This window comes from Bradysia coprophila, unplaced genomic scaffold (assembly GCF_014529535.1).
Source record: "Bradysia coprophila strain Holo2 unplaced genomic scaffold, BU_Bcop_v1 contig_476, whole genome shotgun sequence".
NCBI classification, from domain to species: domain Eukaryota; kingdom Metazoa; phylum Arthropoda; class Insecta; order Diptera; family Sciaridae; genus Bradysia; species Bradysia coprophila.
The window spans coordinates 73,391-96,733 of NW_023503727.1; the positions used below are offsets into that span (position 1 = coordinate 73,391).

The 23,343-nt window shown below is 35.8% G+C and overlaps 1 protein-coding gene and 1 long non-coding RNA gene across 4 annotated transcripts in view; one reads left to right on the forward strand and one right to left on the reverse strand.

The window, feature by feature from the left end:
• Window positions 1–23,343, forward strand: part of LOC119082568 (5-hydroxytryptamine receptor-like) — a 113,198-nt gene that overhangs the window by 51,388 nt on the left and 38,467 nt on the right. The window lies entirely within an intron of this gene.
• On the reverse strand, window positions 2,322–3,616 carry LOC119082569. 2 transcript variants are annotated; one of them, XR_005088661.1, is made up of 3 exons: window positions 3,572–3,616; window positions 2,517–3,429; window positions 2,322–2,384 (listed from the first exon to the last, which is right to left on the reverse strand). It is a non-coding gene; the product is annotated as an uncharacterized LOC119082569 (long non-coding RNA). The 2 variants fall into 2 exon arrangements; XR_005088662.1 differs by lacking the exon at window positions 3,572–3,616 and having other exon boundaries at window positions 2,517–3,165; window positions 3,308–3,456.

Below are 23,343 nucleotides of genomic sequence, written 5' to 3' on the forward strand. Positions count from 1 at the left end.
TTCGAATTCCATCAATTACACACGGCACCGTAATCCTATAAGCCCCTTCGTACTTCGTACGGGGCTAAAAATGAACCGAAAATAGTCCACGTGTAATGGATCATTTTCGCAGGTGGAAATTTGCTATGAAATTGTCAACTTTCGCATGGGTCAGGTAGTAAACTAGTTGTTCCAGCAATGGGAAATATACTCTGCAGTACATAGTCTAAACGATGAACAATTTTCTTTGGTGTAAATAAGACTTTAAACATTGATATGGGAAATCCTTTTTCTATTCCGAACAAATATGACTAACTATTCCCACATTACGAACTAATAGCTGCGACTAAAATATTATTTATGGTTCCCATTGTTACAAATTTCTGTGAAAGTGTAATACTTTAATATACAAGTTTCTGATATTTATGAGTGGGATAACGTTTTTATCATACAGCGCAGTGGGTTCTATTTAATTTTCATTACACATCATTCGCTCAGCACTTTCTGTTCGGAAAGCAAATAATTTTTAGTGGTTATGGTTAAACATTTTTGGCACAGCGCCAGCCAGGCTATGAATCCTAATTTCAACAAAATAATAAAGTTGTACGGTTGGGAATGTAATTCATCGAAACACACACAAGTTACTCTTTTTTTTGTTCATCTGGCTGATGTCTGTTTTTGTTTCGACGAAAAAAAAAAGTTGGATAAAAATATTACTGGATCTGTCCAACTTGTCCGAGAGAGAGAGTAAGTATTTAATATGAGATAATATTGTTGCACGTCCAGCCTGTGTCTGTGTGTTGTTTCATGCGGCTAATATTAAACGTTTCCTTTTTTATATTATTAACGATGGAACATAGCCAACAGGTTTATTCTCATTATATTGGCTATAAATTAGCTGCGTATGTATACGTTGTGAAGTCAAACTTTGTATTTATACATATATATGTAACAGGTTATAAAAGCCATATAAAGTTGACACTTTGAAACTTTATCGTACTTAATCTACGCGAACATAGAAACAAAAGAAGTTTCCCTTAAGCTTTAATTCACACTCTGTGACAGTCATTAAATTTATGGTATGTACACGTTCTATGGATGCGAGAGTAATATGTGTACTGAATGCCATACTCGTTTCATATGTGGAACCATATACGACACAATATTGGGGTGTAAATATTTTGCTCACAGTTTTACTACGAAAATTTATATTTCTGTTGAGATTTGCGCTCGTAGCTAAACAAGAAAATACAAAAAATAAACCTTCTGATGTTCACAGTTTTCACTCTACAAATAAATATGTACACAAAAAAGTGGTCGTAGAATAAACAAACAAAAAAGTTTTAATTACACCGTGAGCTTTTTGCAAAAGAATTTCACAAGAAATTAATTACTTTAAAGTGTCAAAGCATAACAGTATAATGTGAATGTGAACGCATTAAAAAGGTCTTTGCTATTTCTTTGTGTAAAAGTGTAGTTAAGTCTACACATTCTGCGACGAAAGCTCAGTATTAATACACTTAAAATGTTATTCTTTACACCAGCTCCAAGTGGTTTTTTTTAAATAAAATTATTTAGAAAGATTGTGGCTAATCCCACTGAGAGATTGTGGGTAGATGGCAAACAGACATATTAGACCGGTTACGTTGTTTGCTTATAAAGCAATTTAAAGCTTTGTGTAGACGTGTAAACAGAAAAGCTTTTGTTTTTCGTTTGTAAACTATTAGCGAAGATTTGGTTTGGAAATTTCATGTGTGTACAATTGGAATAATAGCGCTTGTCTTCAGATCTGGCTGATAGCTTTCAAAACAAGTCAAACCAAAAAGCGTAATTTCCTCACTTATACACTTAGATTTTAGGAACTGACCTCTGGAGAGCTTCAACTATCCTTAAAAATAAAATAAAGTCGAAAAAAACTGATGGAAGTTCACTTTATCCTTGAGTTCTAGCGTTGGAAGCAAGATGGACACTGAGTAGTGATGAGATTTTAGGAACTGACCTCTGGAGACCTTCAACTATCCTTAAAAACAAAATACAGTCGAAAAAAACTGATGGAAGCTCACTTAATCCTTGAGTTCTAGCGTTGGGAGCAAGATGGACACTGAGTAGTGATGAGATTTTAGGAACTGACCTCTGTAGACCTTCAACTATCCTTAAAAACAAAATACAGTCGAAAAAAACTGATGGAAGCTCACTTAATCCTTGAGTTCTAGCGTTGGGAGCAAGATGGACACTGAGTAGTGATGAGATTTTAGGAACTGATCTCTGTAGACCTTCAACTATCCTTAAAAACAAAATACAGTCGAAAAAAACTGATGGAAGCTCACTTAATCCTTGAGTTCTAGCGTTGGAAGCAAGATGGACACTGAGTAGTGATGAGATTTTAGGAACTGACCTCTGGAGACCTTCAACTATCCTTAAAAACAAAATACAGTCGAAAAAAACTGATGGAAGCTCACTTAATCCTTGAGTTCTAGCGTTGGGAGCAAGATGGACTTTGAGTAGTGATGAGATTTTAGGAACTGACCTCTGTAGACCTTCAACTATCCTTAAAAACAAAATACAGTCGAAAAAAACTGATGGAAGTTCACTTTATCCTTGAGTTCTAGCGTTGGGAGCAAGATGGACACTGAGTAGTGATGAGATTTTAGGAACTGACCTCTGTAAACCTTCAACTATCCTTAAAAACAAAATACAGTCGAAATAAACTGATGAAAGCTCACTTTAACCTTGAGTTCTAGCGTTGGGAGCAAGATGGACACTGAGTAGTGATGAGATTTTAGGAACTGACCTCTGGAGAGCTTCAACTATCCTTAAAACAAAATACAGACGAAAAAAACTGATGGAAGTTCACTTTATCCTTGAGTTCTAGCGTTGGGAGCAAGATGGACACTGAGTAGTGATGAGATTTTAGGAACTGACCTCTGGAGAGCTTCAACTATCCTTAAAACAAAATACAGACGAAAAAAACTGATGGAAGTTCACTTTATCCTTGAGTTCTAGCGTTGGGAGCAAGATGGACACTGAGTAGTGATGAGATTTTAGGAACTGACCTCTGGAGAGCTTCAAATATCCTTAAAAACAAAATACAGTCGAAAAAAAACTGATGGAAGCTCTTTTAATCCTTGAGTTCTAGCGTTGGGAGCAAGATGGACACTGAGTAGTGATGAGATTTTAGGAACTGACCTCTGGAGAGCTTCAAATATCCTTAAAAACAAAATACAGTCGAAAAAAACTGATGGAAGCTCACTTAATCCTTGAGTTCTAGCGTTGGGAGCAAGATGGACACTGAGTAGCGATGAGATTTTAGGAGCTGACCTCTGTAGACCTTCAACTATCCTTAAAAACAAAATACAGTCGAAAAAAACTGATGGAAGTTCACTTTATCCTTGAGTTCTAGCGTTGGGAGCAAGATGGACACTGAGTAGTGATGAGATTTTAGGAACTGACCTCTGAAGAGCTTCAACTATCCTTAAAAACAAAATACAGTCGAAAAAAACTGATGGAAGTTCACTTTATCCTTGAGTTCTAGCGTTGGGAGCAAGATGGACACTGAGTAGCGATGAGATTTTAGGAGCTGACCTCTGTAGACCTTCAACTATCCTTAAAAACAAAATACAGTCGAAAAAAACTGATGGAAGTTCACTTTATTCTTGAGTTCTAGAATGTGTTTTGAATGTATATTATACAAGTAGAGTGTAGTAGGACGTTTGACCACTGTTTCGATCTGAGAGAAAATTGAATACGTCTTTCGACAGTGGTCAAACGTCCTACAATTTGTTCGACATTGTGCCTGTCTAATGGCACCGATTCGTTGTTGATGTGATGAATGCATTTAGCATTCGATGTTAACCAATATAATGATGATTGTTTCATCTTTTGGTTTAACAAATTCAACAAATATAGATATTCAACTCGTATCTATAGAAGAATCAAACCACCGTCGTCACATACATGTAACAAGTTTGAAACGAGCCGTCAGAACAGTCGGAGCGTTTGCTGCGACTGAGCCCCGTACAAACCCGTACATCTATTGCGTACGTGACCCTAGTTCGTCCGTCGCCCTACTCTTACCGTAAGCCTACTGCGCCCGTCGGAACGTCGGTAAAGTAAAATTCTTATGAAATGTGTACGTCTTAAAAATTGCGCATAGCGCAATTACGAAGCCCCGTACGACGTTCCTTTCAAATGTAACACAAATTTCGAATTGACCTAAAATTAAGTAAGTATCATTTTCACCGATTTATATTGATTTTACAAAAATCCAAAATGGCGGCCGACGGCCATTTTGTTAGGAGGTGGAAAGTAGTACGGCTGCTTTACATTCGTTAGTACCTTTCAAACAAAAAAAAATTGAAATTCGGTCAAAGTTTACTCGAGATATTAACAAAAAACACCACCTTCACTGTACGGCCGAGTAGCCACATATAAGCTCACGCTCCGGTGAATCGAATTTCATAAACTTTTTTTCCCTGATTGGTACGGTCAATACCTATCTAATAAAGCAAAATCCATCTAAATACGTTCAAATTTGGCTAACCTACAAGCAAAAACGACTTGCCGCCCTGTACCTAGTTCACACCAAGGGGTCTAACTCACGAGTCGGTCATCCAATTTTCATAAACTTTTTTTTTGTCGATCGGTATTGTAAATACCTTTCATTTGACGTATCACTTACAAGTGTAGTGCTTAAATGTCTGGAGATATCGTCGAAAAACAGTTAGGCACTTATTGGGCCCCAGCTCCGGAAGGGTCGACCCAAAATCGCCCATCTTCGAACTTAGCCTCACTATTTTGACTATCTTTCAGGGAAAAAAAAAATTTTTGAAATCGGATTTGATTTACTCAAGAAATCGACGTGACAGACGGACGGACGGACGGACAAAATTTTTATTGCGGATTCGTTATCTATGAACATAGGCAAACACTTTGCCCTTACCGTCTGCTTCGAATTCCATCAATTACACACGGCATCGTAATCCTATAAGCCCCTTCGTACTTCGTACGGGGCTAAAAACTTTCCTAAGTTTCACATCGTATGAGACACAAAAGCCAAACCTTAAAGTAGAGTGTGTTTGTTGATCAGCTGCTGCTGATTCTGCACAAACTTTACCTTTAATAATTGTAGTTAATAATCAAATACATAACTACAAGTTATTAACTAGTGATGAAAACCAATGCTTTTAGTAAGATGGAAGAAATGGGACTATCTTCTCGTTGCTTATATTCAACGATATAATAGTCTAAGAAATGTTAAGCGTATTTGCAGCAGTCATGCAATATGTTAAATCATTAGTTTAAATGTTGATAGATTATTGACCATATAGTCTAAATAATTCATTAAATAAATGTTTTCTACATAATACAATAATGCAATATAAACAAATATCCATTCGAATAGGGTAACCTTTCGCTTTGCATTAAAAGAAAATACAAGTCAGACCTGATATGTTAACATTAGAAGAGTAAAACCCATTCCAACACGAGAAGAGGTTTTATTACTGACTTAAAATTAAATTTAATTATTTACTATCGCTCTATTGCTAGCGTTGCATTTGCAGCACTTTAAATTTAATATAAATTTTTCACAGCGAAAACAATATCGACGTCAAGTTGTTCTAAATTATCATCAACAACGTGGAGCTCATATATCTTGAGTTGCCCCAGATTGTCTTTCATACACAAAATGTTCCATGCTAAAAAGTTGTGAGAATTTAATAAATCACACCGGGTTTTAATACCGTGCACCCAGTGTAAAGTTTCTGAATATGGCAAACCCTTCTCATAATTTCAACGGTAACCGTATTTTCCCCCGGTCATGAAGTTAGCCAAGTGATACAAATTCGAAATTCTGTATAAAATCTACTTCAGCGAAAGTATGAAAATATCGTGTACAGGTATGAGAGCTATTTTTTCCGCATCGGATAAATGAAATGTTGATGTTTCTGAATAAAAACCGTAGCAGAGTGCAATATTATGTGCATAGCGATTTACCGGGCGATTCGTTGAAAAGTGCAGGTAGGGTAGGGTATAGGGTATATAACTTAGATTTCTTCATTTTGGTTGAGTACCGGATTTAGTGAAATTGTTGCATGAGCTGATATTTGAAAATGCACGGCATTTTTGTGCATATCGTGAATTGTTTACGAAAAATTCCAGGAAATCGATTGTAATAGCTGCCTCAATTGTTTCAGAAAAATTTAATTAATTTAACATTTAACATTCTGGTGCACTCGAAATGCGAATAGTCTCTTTGTAATACTTTGGCTAATCGAACTTAGTGCGAAAGAGAAAAGTTTCTTCGAAACTAAAGCTCAAATGTAATAGATTTTTAGACCCGTACGAAGTACTGGGGTCTTATAGGTTTACGCATACGCTTGTAACACGTCGAATTGGACTCCCTGAGTAAGGGGAAACCTATTGTGGTTGTCTAGAGATGCCAAATCAGCAAGAAAAAAAATGTCCGTCCGTCCGTCCGTCTGTCTGTCTGCACGATAACTTGAGTAAAACGCATCCGATTTTGAAAATTCTTTTTTTTCCCGTTTGGTAATGTCAAAAGACAGGCTAAGTTCGAAGATGAGTGATTTTGGATCGACCCCTCCCGAGCTGTGGCCCAATAAGTGCTTTACGGTTTTTCGAAGATATCTCCGGACATTCAAACGTTACACTTGTAAGTGATACGTCAAATAAAAGGTATTTACAATACCGATCGACAAAAAAAAAGTTTATGGAAATCGGATGACCGACTCGTGAGTTAGACCCCTTGGTGTGGAACAGGCACAGGGCGGCAAGCAGTTTTTGCTTGTAGGTCGGCCACATTTGAACATATTTCGTCTGTTTTAGCTTTATTAGATAGGTATTGACCGTACCAATCAGGGAAAAAAAATTTTATGAAATTATGTTCTCCGGAGCGTGAGCTAGGTCTCTTGGAGTGAGCTCTTATCTGGCTACTCGGAAGTACAGTGAACGTGGAGTATTTTGACAATATCTCGAGTAAATTTTGACCGAATTTCATGAATTTTTTTTTGTTTGAAAGGTATTAACGAATGTAAAGCGTCGGTAAAATTTCCGGTCTCCTAACAAAATGGCTGCCGGCGGCCATATTGGATTTTAGTAAAATAGAAATATCTTGGGAAAAATGATACTTAGAGAGTTTCTGTTAACATGGAAATAATTTGTTCTGTGTGTGGGGTGTTTCAGGCATTCCATATATGGACATCTATATATACCTATATACAGCTATATTGAGCTATATACAGGCATATAGAGCTATATAATAGCATATTCCTCTGTGAAATGTTTATTTAGAGTGAAATATAGGTAAATATAGCGGTATATAGCTGTTTAAATAGGAATTTATGAAATTTGACTTCGTACGGGGCTGTCTATATTGCCTCCGGCAATTTAATTGTATATGATAACAAGGCAAAGAGTGGATAATGTAAGTGATTTAAAAGGAAGAATAGTTTTTCAGCAGAGAAGAAAATGAAGTAAGAGAAATGAAGAGTTTCACATTAAAGGCTTATTAAAGGCTTTTGATACGAATAGGTGTTTCGTACGGGTCGGCGTTAGCTATGTTTGTATCACATTTCTAGGACATTTCTTCATAAAATTACCAGTGTTGGCGCTCTATTTTTTTTGTCGACCAACTTCACTGCTATAGACTGTTATGGCGGGGAAATATTCGTTAAATCAAAATTGCGGGAAAATGATTACAAATTCAGCAAAGACAGGTTGAGAAAATCCTAAAATTAGAGTTAATAGACAGAAAATTATTGAAAACCTCATTAGGAGATTTTCTTTTGGAAAATCTTTTGTTAACAAATACAGGCCCTTCAAAATTAAAGATATTTTTCTAAAATTTTTGGTTTAATCTACGTAGAAGGATGACCCTATCTTTTGATGTCATTTTGCAGGTGTAAGGCCTGGTGTTGCAGGAAAAAAGCATGCGTCTTAAAGGCAAAAAATAGGCTCAGGCATAGCACTGTACTTGAGAGTGCTATGGCTCAGGTCGGTGAGGTTAGTTGCAGGCATGAGCGCCGACGGAGAAACCTCGGCGGCGGCGAAAAAATCGGCTTGAGCCGGCTTAAAACGGCTCGGCTGGAGGTTCCTTTTAACTTTTTTTCAAAATAAAAACGTTTAGATAAATTCATGGAAAATGAACTAGTAAGCATGAAAATGAAATTGTACGGAAAGCGAAAATGTAGGTAGATTAGGTTGTTCAAAGTGCAAGTGGAACTGGTCTTGCTACAAGCAAGTCTCTAAGTCTAAGGTTCACTAACACGTCAAGTTTTATTGCCTCAAAACTTGAAATAAATGGAAAATCATGCTCCGGTACACTCATTTAACTCATTAAGAAAATGGTTTTCGAGAAGAAATCGAAAGCTCACGAAAATCAAGTAAAAATTGAAAAGAAAAAAAATCGAGAAAATTCGCAAAGATCGATAAAGTTTTCTCAAATTTGAGAATTAACTGATTGTGCGCCTTCGGCTCGTTCCGCAAAGGTCATACTTGCCAAAACAACAAACTTAGAAGCGAGGACGTAATATACCATTCTGGAAAATTCATGAAAATTCAAGAAAATTTTCTTTATTTTGAAAAAAAAAAAAAACAAAATGTACTTGAGCTGCTTAGGATCAACAGGAATCTCGGTTTTCAAAATTATTTCACCCATTCACCTTTCGAAATCTTTATTTCATTTTCCAGCAGTTTCAAGCCGGCTTGAGCCGTGTTTTTGGCTTATTTTCGGCGGCGCTCATGCCTGGTTAGTTGGGTGAGTCCAGTTGATGAAAACAGCTTCCCAATGGCCAAAAAATTAGGTTCTTGAATTTTTTCTCATCCAAGTTATCTGGAAAATTGAATGAAAAAATCTGGGTGGCTTTGAGTCAGTATTCGATACATTTTGTGCGGCGTAACAGCATTTTACTTCGAAAAGAGTTTATCATGCCCGCACGTTAGTAAGACAAATTTTTTTTGAGGTTTCCAGCTACCCTAATGTTGACGCACCCCTAAAAACTACTTTTATGGTCATATCTCCCTTACATAGATCGATTCAGATTTAGCGAATAAATCTCACAATTTATCTGGACTGTCCCAGATGAGTAAAATACTCAAACGCACGTGGCTACAATGACCCGGGAGCATTCTTAAAAGAATTTGTTTTCCGGATATCTTGCAGGAAACTTTAACGAGAGCTCATCAGAGCGAGGCGAAGTAACTACCTCTTCAATTCTTAAATCAAATTTTTCAATTCAAAATTATGAAATCGGTTTAAAAATTGTTACTAAATCCAATGAAATTGTTGCACTGCTGTTCAGAAAATCTAAAAATTTGTTCGACAGAAAAAAATTGGAGTATCGTCGCCTCTAAAACGGAACGCATGAAATATTTTCACTCATTAATTTAAGCATTTCAAGTGACATTACCATCAAATAGGAAGTCGATTCATTCACCTCTATGACATGTCGTAAAATGAATCCTATTCCGTAATGTGAAAGTATAGCAGCAGCGAAATGTATGTAATAAATATGTACTTACAATTCAAACTTGTATAATATACACTCAATGTTAACGTAATTGTATAGTGCTGTATTACACTGAGAATATACACCATCGTTAACGATATAAAATAAATAAATCATAAGTGAATGAAATCAATATAATGCTCGAGTTCCTGAAAAGTCTAAGATACTTGAGTCCCAAATCAAATAAATTCTATGGCACCCGTATTACGATATATATTTATTACAAAAGCGAAATGGTGTTGCTGTGTTTCAAAGATCCTTCTCTCGATGTGGATGTATATAGCAGAAAGAAATCTTTTAGTTGATTGCTTTTGCTGGTTAAATAAAAGAGATCTGTAAATAATTTTCCAATTAACACATTGGCATCGGTATACGTATTGTTCTTCCATGTAAAAACAAACGTACATTCGATTTGAAAATTATATACAGACCGGATATGGATGCTGGGTTTTGTATATTCTGTTCTGTACGTACAATGGGAATCAATTCTAATTGAAATATATTCGATTATATGCTGCAAGCTCAGACTCAGTGGTCATTAATTTTGAATAACGTCCAACTGACCGGTGTACATTTTGGCTAGGATAATAAGAACATTGATTGCGAAAACTAGAACGGGACAGCATATGGAGTAAGTTTTGCAAAAGTTTGAATAACCAATTTGCCGTACCTCTCAGGCATTGACATGCAGGGCTTATTATTCGGATTTTGGAAAGCTTAGATAATGTACGTTACAACTAGCATGCTAGGTTCACGATAACCGTCGTCAGTACCAGCCCAGACGTGTCTCTAAGCTCACACAGATTTCGAAAATTTTTGTTGTACATTTTTTCTAACATAACTCATGGATGTTCTCAAACCTGCCATGACCTGAAAGTATTTGACCTCAGCTTTCCAACGAGCCCCATCTAATCTGTATCGCTCTTTTTCCACCTTCGGAGATCTTCCACCCAGGTGTAGCTCTGGAAAAGACCTTTCAAACCATGTACATATCCATCCCAGACGAAATGGGTCCGATTTTGATAGGTGGATTTTCAAAAGAATCCCTCTAATTCCTCGAGAACTAGCGGTGGTCCTAGGTGAGCGTGGACTGACGATCTTCAGTTGCTTCCGCTAGCCTCGTACACAAGACAGCAGTAAATTTTCGGTTGAATAAATTTTTGCAAATTTACATAAACGAATGCCATCTTCTGATGGAAAGGTCGGACATGACAGGAATACTACTTTAAAATAACATCCTTCATACCAACTTCGCTTAACCTGAAACGAAAAGCTCAGGGGTGCAGATGGTTCGAACCGAAATCCCTTTCACATTCTCGGACTTTTAAAGATAGACTCTTCGGAACGACAAACAGAGCTATATAGCTCTTCCCTTAAGGATTTTCCAGAATTTAAGGATATTTAAGAAAATAACCTCTTAAGCCTCGAAAAATCCTGAATAATCCTTAAAAATTTTAAATTTAAAAATATTTTGGGAATTTTTAGAAATTAAAAGATTTCTGAAATTTTTAAATTTAATACTTTTCCGAATTTATAACAATTTATGAATTGATCCGAATAATAAGCCCTGGTTCCATTGAATACTCTGTTGGATAATATAAACAACTGGCATAAGTTTGGTCTCGGTAGTAAAATTTGGAACTCTCACAACGACACAGAAAAAAAAAATCCTCACAGCATCGGAGTGTTATCACGAGACTTACACCAAATCCCTTTTTCCCGCTAAAATATTAAAACAATATGCCATTACTGGTAATAGGCATTTTCCCATTATTCTTTCCAACATAAAATATCCGAAATAATCTAATAAACGACAGTAATCTACCACACCATTCGTCAATATGTAAGCCGTCCTAATGAAGTCATAAAATAGGAGGGTTTTTTCTTCTTCTTCTTCTTCTTCTTCTTGCTCTCTGCGTTGTCGGGGGCTCTTATAAGGACCATATTGATTTACAAAACATTTTCTTTCGCTTGATTTATTGCATCTCGTAATACAATTTGATTGGAATTTAAAGGAAAAGTTTCTCCAGCCGCCTATAACAGTATTTCCATTTAGCCTTATCATAGGAAAGAAATTTTCTTTTCTTTTTCCAATTTTTTTCCCTCTTGCTTTTTATGGTATTAAAATCATAAACTCTTACAGTTGTGGCATCGCATATCGGATACATTTACAAATCCTCACGGACTGGCTGGTAACATGTGATAGGTCGAATTCAAGTGGATTAAATTTTAGGTTGTTTTCCATAAGTATAGGGCCGCAGTGTTACTAACTTGTTTCACTTAATTTGAAGCGAAAGTTATAATTAGTTTGGGTTAGAGGTTTTATCTCAACAATATGGACGGTGTTTGTACATGATACTTTAAATAACAATTTATGTGCAATTCAAAACTATTCCAAAGTGTTGGTTTTGTACAGTGTAAAACGATATAGAAATGTTTTTCGATGCTGCATAGCCAACAGTACCATGGAATACAGGATGGAGTCGAACCATTAAAATACCGCAATTTATTCTAAAATAAAGTTCAAAGTTAAAACTTAACCTACTATTGTGTGTGTTGGTGGAGCAGTATTACAGGAGGTTTTACGAGATTCGAAATTGTATTTATTCAACAGTTTACATGAAACCATAGCAGAAACAGCATTTTCTGGTGCCACCACATTGCCACTTAATATTCATGGAAAACGTCCGGTTTTTTTCTCGAAATTTATTTTAGTTACTTCTTTCGTGTTACCGTTTGTGAATTTTACTACAACTGCCATGTGGTGCTTGGTCGCTGTCTCTTATTTTGATTTGTGTCTAGCGTGTAGCCTTTTGAAGTAGTTGCAAAAGTAGTTGCAAAAAACATTTCCATTAAAATATTTGGAAAAGTACAAGAGCCTCTGCACGAGGTCGATTTATAAATAGGAAATTTTACGTCAAATTATTACAGATCATCTTCAAGACCGTTTGAAATGCCATCCATGATAAGAAAGACCATCCATGGTAAGAAAGACCATCCCTGATAAGAAATGCCATCCACGTTAAAAAGTACTGTAACTTGAAGATGATCTCTAGATAAAGTTCTGTGATCTAGTCAGGTAGTTCGTTACTGAACGGTTGACGTAAAGTATGAGGATGTCTCTATTATCAACGTACTTAAATTTTCGACGTCAATTGAAGCAAAAGCGGAACAAAAGGATAAATAACTTGATAATCGATATTTCGTTGTTTAGACCTGCGTGGACCTGCTTAGGCAAAAAATCGTGCATCTTAAAAAAACCGTTATGATGATGATTGTAGGTTTTTCCGTATCGATACCTCATTCTAAATTGATGTGGGGCCAAGACGGCAGCTCAATTGTTCTCTGGTGCGGCCGGCATGTCCCTTTTTTCTATGATTTTTCATTCGTAAGCAAGAAGAGATATCAATCCACTTCCAAAGGATAAGTTATAGAGAAATGTCAAATTTTTTTTTGGTGGAATTTATTTTTTGACATTTGAATCCAAAATGGCGGAGAAAATTGGTCAAAGTAGAAAAATATTTTTTTCCTAAAGGAAAATCTCTGAAACCGATAGAAAGACTGTAAATTCGCAAAGTCCAGAAGGAAACCCAGAAAAACCGTGTAAAGTGGTGGAATTTTAGGAACTAACACAATATAACCTCAACAATCCCGAAAGTCCAGAAGGGAACCCAATGAATCCTCAGAAATCCTTCATATTACTAACATTCTAGAGCTGTGCATGTACAGTGACATAATTTTAGGAACTGACCCACTACCACCTCAACAGTTCAAAAAATCCTGAAGAGAATAAAAAAAAACTCAGAGATCCGTCAAAATCCTTAAATTCTAGAACAGGGAGCATGTTTCCGTGTAAATATGAAACTCGATTACGCCTTGAGTTACTAAAATTAACAGAAAATACAACTTTAAGTCGATTGTCATGGAAATACGTGCAATTATTTATTCTGAATAAATAATAATTTCGATGTATTTTTACATGAAGAGCATGTGGTGCCTTCACTGTTACGGCCACATCTCCAGAACGAGCTGCCCGATTTCAATAAATAACGAAAACGTAGCTCTTTAAACTCTCTATAAACCTTTCGAAGAAATTTTTTTAGAATTTACAGTCTTTCTATCGGTTTCAGAGATTTTCCTTTAGGAAAAAAATATTTTTCGACTTTGACCAATTTTTTCCGCCATTTTGGATTCAAATGTCAAAAAAAAAATTCCACCAAAAAAAAATTAGACTTTTCTCAATAACTTATTCTTTGGAAGTAGATTGATACCTCTTCTCGCTTACGAATGAAAAATCATAGAAAAAAAGGGACATAACGGCCGCTCACCAAAGAACCATTGAGCTGCCGCCTTAGCCCCACATCAATTTAGAATCAGGAATCGATACTGAACAACCTACAATCATCGTTATAACGATTTTGTAAGATGCACGATTAAGCCCTTTTTCAGCCTAAGCAGGTCCACTATCTACGTCATCTGCATCAAAGTGAGAGATACGACATCGCTAATATGGCCTTTTATAGTAGAAGAGGTGGTAAGAAGTAAAAGAAGAACCGAAGACTTATACCAGAAGAAGTAACAGATTCTGCCGTCTGCGAAGCATATAACATATCGTATGCGCAAAATTGGAGTTTAGGTACAAGATATTAAGATTTCATGTACTTTTATGTCACTTTTACTCACTAGTGCGAAAATTTATGAAAATCCATTTACGTACTACTTTCAACGCACTACTGTACATGAATAAAGTTTTTCGGTGCAATAATGAGTCTGCCACATCCCACAATAGCCATACAATATTTAAAAGTTAGATAAAACTACAAATTTGAATATGAAGTTGGAACATTGAGTGTAGTTAAACGATTTATTTTTCTGACACTATTGTTTGTTCTCTAGTGGTGGTTTTTTAATCTTCATCATGCTCCAGCGGTTATGAATACATTATCAAAGGTCATTAACAAACCATCAGCAAAACACACAGTGTACATGCGGGCTTTTAATCCTAAATAGAATGTACGTTAATGCATCCAACCAACCAAACTATAAATATTCACAACAATTCAACAACTTTTCTGTGCAGTGCCATTCCATTAATTTTTTAATTTTTTTTTTATTCTGTGCAAAGAGACGGGGGGGGGGTAAAAAAAGCTTTGAAAATATGGAAATAATTTGCTTGTTTCCCTAATGATTATAAAGTCTTTACACAGGAAGAAAGTTATATTATTTATGGTTTTTCACATAGGAAATAAACTTTTTTTTTTCTTCCTTCTTCTTCTTCTACTTTGCGTTCCATATTATTTAAATGGATTTTAAAGGAAGAAGATGATTATTCAGTGTATAATTTTGCTCTCTCCGGCTCTAACTGTGTACACGAGACCCCGATAGCGAAAACACATCGCATATCGTAGCATTTTACAAATAAACATTTTAATGGCGTATGTATAATAGCGCGATGCCAACATTTGGGTGGAACGATATTACAGAACACGACAATATTCGCAAAGGTTAAATTTTTGTTTTTCAATTTAATTAAAATTTATTACAAAAGAGTGAAGTTGGAACTTGTTATTCCTCCTTCGAAATGTTCCACTCAGCCAAGAATATTTAATTAAAATACTTAAAAGTGAAATTTTTATGGCTTCACTAACTACTACAGATGTACTACCAACATGTTGTTGTTGTTGCTGCTGTTCGATCTCAGGATGTTGAAAATTTTTAAATTGGAAATTCCTTTACCCGTCGTCTTACACAATGTGTAAGAATTTATATATTTTGCATCTTCAGAAAATGTGTATATTTATACCGAAACGATGCAGTAAATCACTACCAATTTATGCATGTAACGTAACATGGCCAAAAACCGAAATATTCTGTTACGACGACACATTCTTTAATATTGTGGGATTTATTGCAATTTTTGTCCCATCCATTAAAGCACAAAATATCTTTTGAAATCGCTTGGTTTGTATACCATCCTCGGGCAACGCTCTATACGTGCACACTCTGTCGGAATTTACTAATCCACGTTATACACGTTCGAACGTTCGGTTCAAATTTGATGTTCGGTACATTAGCTCGACACCGTACAATGATACCTTACGGAGTCGAATTAATAACGATAAGCACAAAATGTACACAAAATACTCATTAATAATCTAACATAACTGATGTGACTTTTACATAAGTGACGTCCACCAGAGACGGCGAAATGATATTGACACGAGGGTGTCATAGAAACGTTTCAACAATGAAGACGTTTAGGTGATGTTTCAGGTCTGAGGATCTTACATTAGTGTGAATTATGTGGATTGGATAGAAACCCGTGGAAGCACTTCTTTCTGCATACGGCTATGACATCTGTTTACGTCAGTGACAAACGTATGCAATGATTTGATTAATGTCTTCTCTCTTCTTATATAGCACAGTTTATGGTTCAACTAATGAAGTAGAAGATTTTTTTTTTGTAAGAACTCAGATCAACAGATTGGATATACTGACGATATGCCTGCCGTATGTGGGAAGAGCAACAAATGTTTACATCACGTGGAATTCATGTTGAGATTCAAAGAAATTATTTGATTTTCCCGTTGGATTGTAAATTGCTTTTTCCCATTTTATTCTTCCGTTGTGAACATTCTTTTTGTTCGGAATGTCTCTGAACAAAAACTCCGACATTATTGATTTTTACTTTGTAGTAACAACGCTCCCCAGCAAAAATACCTTCGCCTTAATGAATCGTACAATTTAATTTCCTTTCTTTCCTTCTCTGACTGTGACGTTGCTATTGCTACCTTACTTATCGAAATTGTAGCCTCGTTTACCGTCTGAATCTGTGAGAAATCAATCGCATAATTTAACAATAAGTCAGCATCATCCAGTGAAGATGTCATTTACATTGCATGTTTTGTAACATTAAAATATAATAATTGAGTGGTAGGCGGGTATTAATCATACGATTAAAACGAAAACAGGTCAGTTGAGAAATATGTATTGCGTGTTAATTATTGACAAGTAACTAATTTGTTTTGCCTTCAGTTAATTGATTGTGTAACTCAACTTCCACCTAATTAAGCGGTGACCTTTCGGCTTTTGAAATTTTGCCAAAACAATTAAGGCTCGGAAAAGATCAAACATTTTATGACCTGAAATTTCAGGTCAGGTTAGGTTTTTGCTTTGAAGCAACCTGACCTGAACTGAACCCGAATTTCTTAAAACTGTTAGGTCAGGTTGACATGAAATTTTAGGAAATTTTCTTAAAAATTTTTCAAAACTTTCAGGTCAGCCTGACTTGCCAGGTCGGACCTGAAATCCGAAATCAGGTTTCAGGTCATTTCAAATTCACTAAATCAGGCTTCAGGTCGTTTTAGAGAAATCCAGGTAAAAATCAGGTCAACCTGACCTGCTCCGAGCCCTAAGTACAATTATTGCTTCTATTACTTCTTTTGATAAACGAATTTTTCAACAATTTTAAGAGGTCTAATCAAAATCCTTTACTTCATCAGTTTTAACATGCAATTTTGTGAATAAGACTAAAAACAAGATTATCAGGCCCAGGTCGTACCTGAAATAATGAACTTAATCAGGTCAACGTGAACCTGTTCCCAAGTTTATTCGTTACCGTAACGCAACGATAAGGCAAGAAGACAGAGCCTGTTTTAAGGAATTAAATTCTTAAAATCTCTAATGCCTTGGCTCGATGACAACCAACCAACTTCATTTATAAAAACTGAGAAACGAAAATACGAATTTTGATAAGAATATTTACGAATTTATTTACCAAAGAATGAGCTCTGCCAATACCCTCGCTACCAACCAAACTTCGTTTTGACAAATTTACCCTATTTACCCTATTATGGCCGGTTTGTCTGTCTGTCTGTCTGTCTGTCTGTCCGTCTGTCTGTTCCACAAATTTGGTAGTTTTGGTAGCTCTCAGTCGGTAGTCGGTAGCTTTGGTAGTTGGTAGTTGGGAGATGGATTGACATTAAAAATTGCAAAGCCACCATGAGCATATCGACACCAGGCAAATAATAATTATTTGTTATCTGATAACCGATAGCTCACAGTTAACATTGCAATTCGAAAATTTGGTAGTTGGTAGTTGGACTACCAAGACTATAATTGACTACCAAACGTAATTTTTGGGGAAGAGATGTTTACTATTCGAGAACTACGCACCGACTGACGAAATTATTCTACATGCTCGGCTATTTATTAATCGGAAATTTGGTAGTCGGTAGCTTTGGTAGTTGGTAGTTGGGAGATGGATTGACATTAAAAATTGCAAAGCCACCATGAGCATATCGACACCAGGCAAATAATAATTATTTGTTATCTGATAACCGATAGCTCACAGTTAACATTGCAATTCGAAAATTTGGTAGTTGGTAGTTGGACTACCAAGACTATAATTGACTACCAAACGTAATTTTTGGGGAAGAGATGTTTACTATTCAAGAACTACGCACCGACTGACGAAGTTATTCTAACTGCTCGCCTATTTATAAATCGAAAATTTGGTAGTCGGTAGCTTTGGTAGTTGGTAGTTGGGAGATGGATTGACATTAAAAATTGCAAAGCCACCATGAGCATATCGACACCAGGCAAATAATAATTATTTGTTATCTGATAACCGATAGCTCACAGTTAACATTGCAATTCGAAAATTTGGTAGTTGGTAGTTGGACTACCAAGACTATAATTGACTACCAAACGTAATTTTTGGGGAAGAGATGTTTACTATTCAAGAACTACGCACCGACTGACGAAGTTATTCTGCATGCTCGCCTATTTATAAATCGAAAATTTGGTAGTCGGTAGTTTTGGTAGTTGTGAGCTGGATTGACATTCAAAATTGCAAAGCCACCATGAGCATATCAACACCAGGCAAATAATAATTATCTGTTATCTGATCCGATAGTTATCCGATAGTTCACAGTTTACATTGCAATTCGAACATGTGGTAGTTTTGGTAGGTCAAATAGTTGGTAGTTGGTAGTTCCAAACAGAAATTAGAAAAAAGACCTCACCAGGCTTTAGCCGGTCTATTCTTGTTTTTGTATTAGAGTTGCCGTGCCGCGTTTTTTTTTAAAGCAATATCGACGTCACACGAAAAAGACAAATTTTAAACTTTATTTAATTTTTGCACACCAAAATAACGTATCAACACACAAAAAACAGGTCACAATCACAAATTATTCATTTTCGAACACCGAAATGGATAATCGAGACGTAATATTTTCAACACAAAAAATGGCATCGTTGCTCATACTTCATTTAATTTATTTTTAAAAGTGTAAAATTTTCTATGACAGAATACACTGTACAATTTTACCACCTTAATTCTTCTAGTTTGATTGTTAGAGACGGTATTGGCTCTGCTCAAAGCACAGAGCCTGCGTCTCAATAACATCATAATAGATTGACGTTTCCAGGACAATCGAATGAAATTGATTTATTTTTACAATGATTATAATTGCGTGAATACAAGATCCAGCTGTGATATTGGAAGCCTACAGATCCGTTCCGCTTTTAATAAACAGATAGATAAGATATTGATTGAGTATAAGTTATGTGTGGAAACGAACCGAACAAGCGAGAAAAATAATAAATCAAATGAACTTCCATGGTATGCTTCTTCCAAGTCATGAAAAATGGATAATTCACACCACATGCTAAGATTGTGTGAAATTGTATAAAATATCTACAGAAAGTGAGCCCGACGGCCGGAATCAGTTGTATATTATGAAAAATTTACTTTTATTGCTCTCGCCTATGCAATGAATAAAATAAGTCAAGTTGATTCATATACACGTCTCATAATATATAATCTTCGCATTTTTATTCGGTATTTCTGGCAAAAGAAAATCTTCTCATACTCAAAAAATCCTTCGCCGCATGAATTCAATGTGTTTATGGTGGTGGAATATGTGATGGAATTTTGTTTGTTCTTATCTAATTCTTTTCTGCCTTGATTCCAACCGCACAATAAAGCGTTTGTTACATATATATTATATCGGATTAGGGTGTTTTTGGCGATTTAGGTTCTTGAATGGAAATTACCATTTTATTTAGATGTTCGACTATACGTAAAATGTACTTTTTGCGGAAGGTTTTGGAAGGTGTGCAAAAGGGATTTTCATTTTTTATGCTAATATATCGGAATGCGTAATCCTATTTTATTTTGTTGAGTTTTTTATTGCCACAAATTGATGTCCATTAGGATATTGTTTATTTAATGCTTCGATTATTGGCATGTTTTATTCGAGTGAATGTTTCAATTTTTGGTCTCGGTGTAGATTAACCAACGGAAGCGACCGTCCTGGTAAATTTTTAATATGTTTTTCATTCCATCGCGTGTTAGAAGTCGAGTGGAATACAACTTGGTCTAAATTACTGTGATGGTAATCATATCACCAGTGGTGTAATTAACTAATCTATTAGTTCTATTGATCGATTCATTTTCGATATGTTGACTCAGAATCTATTACTTCATTAATTTTGAGAATATTTTGCTACATAAGCTCGTACAATCTAGAGTTCATCGCTTACTTTTAAGAGTGATATCGCTAAATCTTCAGGTGATTGTTTTTTCAATCGGACCAATATTTGCTACGTGATAGGAGTTTGGAAAAACGATATGAACAAGTGGGAGCGAACGGTTTTCCAAACTCCTATCACGTAGCAAATATTGGTCCGATTGAAAAACTAATTACTGTTCCTGAGGTTATTTGCTATACGCTAACACTTTATTTGACTAAAATCCTGCGAGAAAAATTTAATAATTTTTCTCTTGATATTACTAACACTGGATCTGATATATTCGTGGCATAGCGACGCGTTTTTGTATTGATAACGTAAAAGAATAGTTGACGATAAAAAATGACTGCCATAGTACCGTTCCAGATGCTGTTCCAGCTGTAGAGCCCCCGAAAAGAAGGAAAAAATCTGCATTTTGGCACCAACTTTTTTTCCAACACTTCTGTGGGCTTGCAGCACAAAAGTACTGGGTTCATTTATATGTGGAACGATAGTGGGTGAGGCGGACTCTCCGAACATTCACTACATTTTTTAGTCGTAACTCTCGTGGATCCACTCGCACCAAGCGGTGCGTATACTCTACCTGTAGGTCTTTCCAAGGCCGACATTCGTACAACATTACAACAATTTAAAATCATTTTTTCTTGAGTTATTGTCGAAAAACTGTTTTCGGTACCCTCTGACATGTCTTCACTTTTGAACGCTTTTCACAGAAAACAATTTTTTTAAGAAAAAGTGAAAGACACGTGTTTCTTAGAATTGAAAGACGAATCCAACGAGCTATCACTCATTAAAATCGGAGACCGCTTGTTCCCAAAGTTAAAAAAATCACCTGAAGATTTGGCAATATAACTCTTAACATCTGTGTCGATAACATGTTATCCAAATGTAATTATTCTAAAAAATTTGTATTTAATAACTGCACGGGCCCAGGGCGCTGGAGTCAGTAATCCAGCTCTGCATATTCCATTTTGTGTGAATCATTGCAAATGTTGGGCAGATGCTGTTCACAGGCAAATAGCCGCATCATTATAAAGATTCTATTCCCAGGTGCGTCCGCATAGCTTCTGAAAAATGGAAACAGTATTCGCAGGCTCCCGCAAATAGTCACTTTGATTATAAAATCGGTTCCTTTTTCTGCTTCAAATATCGCGTCACGGTTGAAACGAAATCTTTTACTTCATTTGTTTAAACATACAATATATAAATGGACACATGTCAGTGCTTTCTTTTGTCGAAAATTTATGAAAAATCAAACGAACTCGGCAAGTATTTCGGGAAGATCGACTTCCCATTTTAAATTTATTCAACGCCAACGCTGTAGTAAAACAAATTGAATATCCTAGAACCATCGCTGCTCTATTTGATTTTTTTTTTTTTTGAATCTGATATCCTCTCCGGAGTGCTGTTCACCACCGCATCAACATATCAAAATATCAAATAATATGAAGAGACGATGCCTGTAGGTTACACATAACATCATCATCATCATCATCATCACCATCATCGTATAGCTGTTACGGAGTGCTTTCAAAACGTGTGGTCAATTTAAAGTTGACGCGACTGAATAAATTTTTATGTGATGTCTAGTAGTGGAATGTGAATGGGAATATAGTCAATGAATTTTTTTTAAAAAAAATATGAGACGAAAGCTATTTGGCTCCGGTTTGTTATACGTACCAAGGTATACTTACTCATTCCCTTGACTGAAAGTCAGGGTCTTATGAAAGAAAATACCCTTAAATGTCCGTAACGCTAAGTTCACTTTGATATTTTGAAAATGTTCTACATTGGCAAAAAACGTTAAATACAGAAAACGTCCGTACACTTGTGGACTCAATAACTCGAGTAATTCTTTACCGATTTGCAAAATTTTGGTTTTAATCGACGGAGAATGAAAATCATGAGGTTAAGTTCGTAGATGGGCAATATTGGAGTAATGGGATGGGAGTAATTCTCAAGAGATTTTTTTTACTTGTTACCGCGATAACTTCCATAATTCTTATCCGATTTTCAAAGATTTTGTCTTAATCTACGAAGATTGAAACTCTTGAGGCTGAGTTTGCTGATGGATAATGTTCGAACAACGAGATGGAAGAAATTCTGCACAGACGCTTTCTCTTGTTACCGCGCGATAACTTGAGTAATTTTTACCCGATTTTCAAATTTTTTGTTTTAATTGACAGCGAATGATATTGGAGTAGTGAGTTTGGAGTAATTGTAAACATAACTTGTTTACCACGACATTTTTGCAACGGATTTCCAGAAAAATTTCTTATTTGACGAGTTGTGAAATTCTGGATTTCTGGTCTAACAATTAAGAAGTACTTGCAAAAAAAATTTTTGCTTGCTTGCTTGAGAAACCGATAGTTCGTGTAATTCTCAGAGGCTTCAAAAATCAATTTCGACCAGTAGCGTAATTCATGTGGTTAAACTCGAACATTGGAATTTAATTGGACTAGTAATCTGGGATATACGACAATTTTTGCGTGAAATCCGTATTATTAAAAGAATTTTTTTCGTTCCTAAAATGTTTGAACGAGTGTGAACTTTGTGGCCAGAGCGAAGCGAGGGCCGTAATTCACACGAGTTATATTTTTTCAAGAGGTAGGCAGGAAATACGCCAAATTATACTCAGACGCTTTTCCTTGTTATCGTGATAACTTAAGTAATTTTTACCCGATTTTCAGTTCGTAGATGGATAATATTGGAGTAGTGAGGTTGGAGTATAATTGTAAACACAACTTGTTACCGCGACATTTTTGCAACGGATTTCCAGAAAAAAAAATTATTCGACGAGCAAGTGAATCTGGATTTCTGGTCGAACAATCTAGAAGTCTAGAACAATCTTGCTTGCTTGATAACACGATAACTCGAGTAATTCTCAGAGGCTTCGAAAATCGCAGATTTGAAAATATTAAGTGTTTTCGACCAGTATCGTAATTCATGTGGTTAAATTCGAACATTGGACTTTATTGGACTGGTAATCTGCGATATACGACAATTTTTGCGTGAAATCGCGTTCTTAAAAGAAATTTTTCGTTCCTAAAGTGTTTGCACGAGTGTGAATTTTGCCAGAGCCGTAATTCACATGAGTTTTTTTTTTCAAGAGGTAAGCAAGAAATGCGCCACCTGTTCAGCGCTTTTAGTAGACTATATAGGAGACTCAACTTAGGAGGAAGACATCGCTCGCTGGACCTTCAACTCATAGCTCTTTTTGTTTCTTCAGGAAATTAAATAAATATGAGTAAAATGAAGCATGTGATGACTGCTGTTTTCTGAATAGAAGAGACATCACCTTTTC